We start from the raw sequence: 8,642 nt of genomic DNA on the forward strand, positions 1-8,642 counted from the left end.
CCCTTACTGGTGTAATATGCACCTGTACTTGCATAATATTCACCTGTACAGGTGTAATGCTCACCTCTACTCGTGTAATATGCAACTTTCCTGTAGTAATTTGTACCTGTACTGGTGTAATATGCACCTATACTGGTGTGATACGCACCTGTACTGGTGTAATACGCACCTGTACTGGTGTAATATGTACATGTATTGGTGTAATATGTACTTGTACTGGTGTTATATATACCTGTAATGGTGTAATATGCACCTTTACTGGTGTAATACGCACCTGTACTGGTGTAATACGCATCTGTACTGGTGTAATATGCACCTGTACTGGTGTAATACGCACCTGTACTGGTGTAATATGTACATGTATTGGTGTAATATGTACTTCTACTGGTGTTATATATACCTGTAATGGTGTAATATGCACCTTTACTGGTGTAATACGCACCTGTACTGGTGTAATACGCATCTGTACTGGTGTAATATGAACCTGTACTGGTGTAATACGCATCTGTATTGGTGTAATACGCATCTGTACTGCCGTAATACGCATCTGTATTGGTGTAATACGCATCTGTACTGCCGTAATACGCACCTGTACTGGTGTAATATGTACATGTATTGGTGTAATATGTACTTGTACTGGTGTTATATATACCTGTAATGGTGTAATATGCACCTGTACTGGTGTAATACGCATCTGTACTGGTGTAATACGCATCTGTACTGGCGTAATACGCATCTGTACTGGAGTAATATGCACCTGTACTGGTGTAATATGTACCTGTACTGGAGTAATATGTACCTGTACTGGAAGTTAGACACCATAAACACTCTGCGAAAGTTGGGCGGAGCCTCTTAACAAATCTGGGAGTCTAACCTCAGTTTAGGTCACAGCTCAACCACAGCAGTCCATAAAGGCCGTTTGCGATCAGCTCAAAGTGACAAAGCGTGTGATGTAAACAAGACGCAGAGATGCCATTACGAGCGTGGCGGGCCCAGCTGCGGTGCCAGGTCCAGCTGGTGCCCGCCGTTCTCCTGCATTACCCCCTCCCCCCGGGGCGGTTTTGGCGCCGGCAGAGTAACACATGCGTCCCACCGCAGTCGTGGAACACGGCTGAGCATCATTAGGATTTAATGAGGTGACAGAGCATTGTATCAAAAGCTGGTGGGGGGTCCGCCGCAGCCCTCCACTCTCACCTCATTAAAGGACTTTTAATGGCCTCTGAGGAGCGCCAACCTCCTCCGACGGACCCGACGCTTGTTCAGGTTGTCACGGAAAATTATTTTTGTTTAAGGACACGCTTGCCGTTCGGCAATGAAATATTGATTGGTGGGGGGGGGGGACTTCAAGGGAGTCGCCGGCTGGTGCCGCGGTAATGGCGGCGTCTGCGGGGCTGATGGCTTTCAGAGCCTCGGAGACGAAGACAGGCCAGACATTTACATTTATCGACTTTGAAGTTAGGTGAGAAGCAACACTGGAAGGAGCTGGAAAGAATGTGATGATCGCTGCCTCACACACGAGGTGTTGTCGGCACACAGGTGGGTTTCTACTAGTACAAATATGCGTTAATCGATGGATTATTGACAAATTGCACAATTAAACACAAAAACAGCATTTTGTTATTTCAGAACTAAAGAAAGCCTTAAGCCAAAATAAAAAAAAAACACTTTCCAATCAGTTTATGGTAATCTAATGACCGCTAGCACCAAAAAAGCGGATCCATTTTGTTCCTTTATATGAATAAAATTACCAGGCGGACTAAAACGGCTTTGTAGCGTTTTCCAGCTTCTTTTAATGGAGCAACACGAGATAGAGGCTTTAAAAAAAAAAAAAAAAAGAAAGGCAGGACTAAATGTTATGTTAATTAGTGTGACAGTAATTGTGTATTTACTCAGCTAATGGGTGCGGATGCTTCAAAGTAGATAACAGGCCAACATGTCCTTGAGGTGAGATTTACATAAAATGAGCCGAGTTTTCCAATTAGATATGGTCACACTTTTTGTTTTAATTGAGGTTTTGCAACAGAGTCAGAGTTGCATCATAGAAATGCATCAGAGAAATATTAAAGCATTAAAAAACAGAAATTTACAGCTAATTTCAAGAGAAATCTCAGTAATGGATGAAGTTAAATGAGATTCAGGACTAAAATCTAACTTTAAAAAGGTGACTTCACAAGACCTACTGTAGATTTGAACCAATAGATTGAAGGCGTGTCTCTAATGTGTTGCACAAAGCCCCTTTGCAGACAAGAACTATATTGAGTCTTAATTCTATTCACCAATTCTATTGGTTTTTGGGTTGTTTAGGTCCATGGAGGGTCACAGAGAAGAATGGCCACATCTTATACGTTAAGCTTTTTGAGAACACGCATTTAGCATGTGGTGTTCACACTGAACAACTTCTTGTTTTTCTTCTGCTACTTGTACTAGCGCATGTCCACCACCTACAGTTGGAAGAAACTTGGTCCAAAATCTCAAAGACTGTCGCAAATCTTGGTCTAGGTTATTTTGTTCTGATATAAGAAGGACTTGCTGTCACATTATTCCAGCCACTATTTATGAACTGAGTCCCCTGATTGGTCAAAATTCAACCTGGTTCCACATGTGTTCAGTAGACGTGTGTTTTGTAAGTAGAGCCCAAAAGCGGTCATAGAAACTTGCGTAGTGAGAATTTAAAACGCGGAGCCTGAAACGGGCATTTACTTGTGTTTACAATGACTTTTCAATAAAAGTGTCACTTGAACGTACACTACCAAGGGTGGTGTGAACGTAGCCACAGTCACATGCACTCGTATGGAGGGTTGACCTGTACAAGTTTAGCTTGTTTTTGGGTAGTCAGGACTCATGGAGAGTCCTAGAAAGGACCGTCCGCTTCTTAAGGGTAGAACAGGTATATCTTGCACTTTCCTTAAGGGTCATAAGACCACTTCAAAGGACATTATGATAAATGAAACATACAATAGTCAAGCTTGTGGTAGTGTTGTAAAATATCCATAAGCCAGTCATGACATTCGGTTGATGCTGTCCTACGGTGTCCTTACACTACTCTCTAGTAAGGTGCATGGACTGGCTCCTTACTGGCTGCTAGTAAATGCCGTACATACAGGTTGTGCCCATGATGCACCTGTAGAATGTCCACACAAACCACACTCTTAATCGTCTAATTTCTAACAATCAGCCAATGAGCGCACACTTATCATGTAGAATAGTATTTATTGTGACTTGTTGCCATGCCTGTAGAAGAAAATGTTTATGAACATTTTCTCTCTACGGGAACTCTGAATGGTTCATGTTTGTACACCATTTATCATTTCCTGATATATTGTAACAGAGCTGTTGGGTTTAGAAAGAAATCAAAACAGGAAATGTAATTTGTTATGATATAAAATACAGTGAAAAAAGAGATCCCTAGCTTTCCAACGGCTCCTTGTACTTCTGATGGTTTTGTTTCGTAGCATATGTTCTGGTGATTCTGCAATTGCTTCTTGTTCTCTGGTTTCTGCCATTAATAAATGTTCTCTTTTGTCTAATAGCAGATGTTCCAGTATTTCTGTGTTTCTCTTCTCTGTCCTTTCAGACTCCAGCCGGTCACAGCAGATGGTCTCCTTTACTGAGTTCTAATGCTTTTCTATTCTTCCGTTTGTCACCCTGTATTGCTCAGTACTGGAATCATGCAGAAAACTCTTCAATGCAATCTGTTACTCCCTTATATGAGCCATTATTATAACACAATAAGGACCATCTGGCCTTTTGAAACGACTGGAGATAGATTTATTATGTTAAATAAAATGTTTCTTATCTTTAGATCTACTTTGGAGGTTTGGACCTGAATATGTTCACAATACGAATGCCACCATGTTGGAGCCAGTGCTCAGTGATTGGTCCTGGTTGGTCTGAGTCAACGTTTCTATGGCAACCACTCTCAGGAGTGAACTTGTTGGAAGTCCACACCCTTACCAGCTCTGGAGAATCTGTCAATCAATCATTTTGAATTTTCAACAGGCACGAGCAGGCACCACCTACTTTTATTAAGGAATCTAATTGGCCAGTTTATAATTTGAATAACTTACACTTTAGGGAAAAAGCAGGGGCACTTCCTGTTTGGAACACCTGGAGAGGAGTCACACTTTTGTACATCCGACATATCAGGGGTGTCAAACTCAACCGCACAGGGGCCAAAATCCAAAACACACCTTAGGTCGCCGGCCAAACAGGATAAACATTTATTGAACACATTAAAACCAAAATATTAAAACCTTGAAAACGTAACTTTTTAAATATGAATTAAACAGGCAGGAATATTATTCCAGAATAAATCAACTCAAACCTTAAATAACTTTCAAAATGTTACTTTCCATAAAAATATATTTTGTCAAAATTACAATTGTCATCCAGCAGAAACACAAAGTGCTTTACATTTTTAAAACTGCAAAAAAATAAAATTATAAAACACACAACCCTCGCACCAAACGTAAAGAGACATAAAATGACATAAAAACTTCAAGAATAGAAATAGAAACCAAACTGAAAACCTTGCTCAGTATGTTAGCTTTTTTACTTTTACATTTTTTCCCACCATTTTGTCATGTAGTGGGGGCATAACACAATAATTTAGGAGTTTAAAAAAATTAAGGAAAAAGGAGTTTTAGGTAAAAAAAAAACTTATAAAAATTCAAACTTTTTCATTGCAAACTTCTCAATATAAGTCTATGAGTACTTCCTGTTTGGAATGCTTGGGGGGAGGGGCCACTCTGTCCAATAAAGTTGAAATCCCAAATAAATAACAAGAATCAAACAGAAGGGTTTCTTATATTTAAAGCAGTATTTTGGAGTATTTTGAGTCTAGTGGATAAACTGATTTCTACTATTAATCAAATAAAAACTCTCAGCTCTGTGACTTTCACCAACACGCTTTTATTTTGAAATTTAGAAGTTTTGGGGGGAAAAAAATACATTTTCTGCATGCTTTCACTCCATTTTTTCAAAAATGTTAAGGAGCCCCACCAGTCAAGGACACGCCGACCCCCATAACATCTACTCCTTTAAAATAAATAACCAAGTGTGAGAAATTTGCAGCATTGACATTCAGACTACTTTGTCACAAAGTCTGAGAAGAAAGTTGGAGTTAGAATAAAACACATTCATCACGAGCTGCGTTCAATAAAAAAAAAAAAAAACGAGGTAAAAACTTGAAAATCCCTGAGTGATTTCCACATGGGGACACTTTCCGTGATGTGAGCGGAAGCCATAACTCTTCAAAACAGCGGTTATCCCTGGCAATCAATAAACATACATCACCCGGTAACAACACATTCATCACCGAACGGCAGGCAAAAAAAAAAGAGGCGAGAAAAGGGAAGGTTTGCGTAATACCTTTGATTAAATCTCCACAAGGCATCACAAAAAAAAGAAAAAAGCGTCAAGCAAAACCATTTATTCTTGGTAAATTAGTGTGGGCAGGTGCTATTATTCTCGCATGAACTCTTTGGCTTTTGGGAAAGAAATTCATCTTTTCAGAAAATGGGAGAAAGAAAATCGCTGTGAAGTTTTTCAATCTGTACCTCAGCGATTCAAATAGAAATACCTTTTTTTTTTTTGCTTTTGCATGATACTACTGCACTTCGGTGGCATTTAGAACAAAAGAGGAGAACGTCTAAAAGAAGTTAGCCGCTCCAGAACACAAAGGAACCTGGGGATGAATAAAAAAGTAAAAAAAACACCACAGTAATGCATAAATCTCCTTTTAAGGACTATCACATCATAGATTGAAAGACACACATCTAGAAATGGTCTATTTTCAAACTTTTGTCATATATAAAGGCACACAAAGCTTTAAGGGGCTTTAAGAGACACAAAATAGTTATAGTCCATCAATAAGTAAAGAGACTTTATTACCTGCATTCACAGTAACTCAAAACTTGTGTGTAACACACTACACGTTAGCCATGTTAGCATATTCACAAAACCTGTAACTCCCAATCTTGTTTGCAGCACGTAAAAAAACAGACTGATACCGCTAAAACAATCGTTACTGTGATTATGCTAATTTTAACCTTGTTAGTAAAAAAAGAACCAGTCTGACACCGCTACACGTTAGCAACGTTAGCATATTCACAATAACTGTTACTCCCATTGTTGTTTGCAACATTTAAAAAACAGACTAATACCGCTGAAAAATGTCACTTATACTGCACCAACTTTCAACCTTGTTAGTAAAACCTAAAATAAAATAAAAAATAGTCCGACGCCGCTACACGTTAGCATATTCACAATGACTTTGACTCCCAATCTTGTTTGCTGTATGTAAAAAACAGACTGATAAAGCTAAAGTAAATTTTACTTTTACTACACCAGCCTTGCTTGTAAAGCATAAAAAAACAGTCCAATAATACTACACGTTAGCCATGTTAGCATATTCACGATATAAATAATAATAATAATAATAATAATAATAATACCTGCACACCTGTTAAAATGGGAGAGGTAGAGGAAGAAAAAGGTTTTTGAATGAACTGAGCACGATCAGAAAGGTATAAACTGAACCAATTGTTGTTGTGAATTGACAAGGCCGATGGCAGCGAGTTAATCCAGGAGAATGGTAAATTCTGAAAAATGTGAAATAGTTTATAACTTTTCGCAGAGCTTTGCGTGACTTCCTTTCAAAATAAAAGACATCCTACACCATAGGGTTAATGTCAATGCAGCAAATGTAGTAGGAAGTGTAAAGTAATCAATGATGAAAAAAAAATGTTACTGTTTCTGGAGCAATTCAGCCACAAATTCATAAACATAACCAACAAAAATTAAATCAGAGCTAATTAAGTGACTCCTACCATATATTAAAACAATGAGGCACACAAAAATAAAAAAAAAATAGAAAATCTGCTTTATAATTCAGTGGATTAAAACTTAAAGTAGCTTTAATTCTGGTTGTGCTTACTGACAATAAATTGATTTGCTGTAATAAATAAAGCTAAAAAATGAAGTCGGTGTGACTGATTACTTTTTTCCTTTGCAGTTACTTTTTAATTTTTTTGAAACATTTTATTTTAACCAAAGAGCCACATGGGGCTCCAGAGCCGCAGGTTGCAGACCCCTGGTATAATGTACTAAAACTGATTTTTTTTTTTTTTAATTCAAAATGGCGGCCTGTTTCCGAGGTCAAAGTCCAGCAAAAGTTTCATTGTTGTAGTAAACAAAAGTTTTCTTCTCCCATTTCGTTAAAAACTGTGAAAATTGCCAAATTCCACTTGTTGCAACAAAATGGCCGCAGGTCCTGCGGCCATTTTGTTGCAACAAGTGGAATTTGGCAAATAGTTTCAAAACTTTCTTTGAATATCCTGAATATATGTATGTGTATTTTTTTTTCTCCCACAAAGATTTCAACCTCACACATTTTTCGATGGTTTCTTACGCTGTGATGTCATCATGTTTTAGGGAGGAGGGGTCTATGTCTAAAACTCATTTTAACCGTGCATTGAGTACTAGTGGAGGCCTAATTTATTCCAAAACAATAACCTCTGTGACCTTACCTTTAAGCTTGTTTCCACCGACAGAACCTCCGCGTGTTTAAGTGACCCGATCGTGCAAAACTGTGACTGAACGCTGCAGCGATATGAATAAATAAGCAAACATCTTGTGCCACCTCACAGAGCGTACAGTTCTGAACTCAATTTCACACTCCACTGCCTTCCCAGACAATTTAGACAGGCTGATGCCAACAGCAGAAAGTGAAGAGACAATGCATTTATTTATCGACTTTTTCTTTTTTTCTTTTTTGGCAGAGCGGGTGTGCGTTTGTGTGTGCACATGCTCAGTATATATGACAGAGACACATTGAAGGAGAAGCAAGAGAAATGGGATTCAACGCCGAGGGAGAGGAAGATCCAGACAACAGGCACATCCAGAGGAATTGTTTTCTTCGTCACTCATCCGCCGTTCGTCCCAGCATTCCCGCAGTCTGAGGAGACATGAAACATTCCGCATCCGCCCAGAGACAGACTGCATCGGTGCGGATGCTGACACGGAACTGACAGCAGCTGAGTTTAAGCACAACTAGGCCAGTTGTCAGTGTGAATCAACAGAAAAATCGCACAAAAACTGTGTTTTCACTCAGTACGACCAGAGTGATTTATATGTTTTAATGCATCCTTTAGACTCGAGATTTATTAAAATCTTAAACGTTTAGTTTAAAAGAAAAAAAATGACAAATACCTTTGAAATAATCAGTTTTCTAATTTTTTTAAATGTTATATTTTAGTCTTTTTTGGTTTTTACTTGAGAAAACACAGTCTAAAGGTCAAGTTTAAAAAAAAAAAAAAAAAATGTTTTTTTTTCTTCTTAAACTGTCATTCCAAAATTTCTGAACCTCCAATGTCATAAATCTGAGACAACTTAAGGCCATGTAGACCACATGAAGGCATTAAAGCAGAAATATATATATATATTTACATATATATATATAAAAAAAAATGTTTTTGGCCAGAAGAAAACAAAAAACAAATGAAAAGTCAGTATTAGTATGTTATAGTACCATAACTATATTCTTTTTTTCTGTTAATTTCATGATTTTTAGTGATTATTGCATTTTTTGCCATTGATAATGATTAATCACATGATCTTCATGTGATTAATCATAATTCCCA

Source organism: Oryzias melastigma, linkage group LG18 (genome assembly GCF_002922805.2).
Source record: "Oryzias melastigma strain HK-1 linkage group LG18, ASM292280v2, whole genome shotgun sequence".
In the NCBI taxonomy this organism is placed as follows: domain Eukaryota; kingdom Metazoa; phylum Chordata; class Actinopteri; order Beloniformes; family Adrianichthyidae; genus Oryzias; species Oryzias melastigma.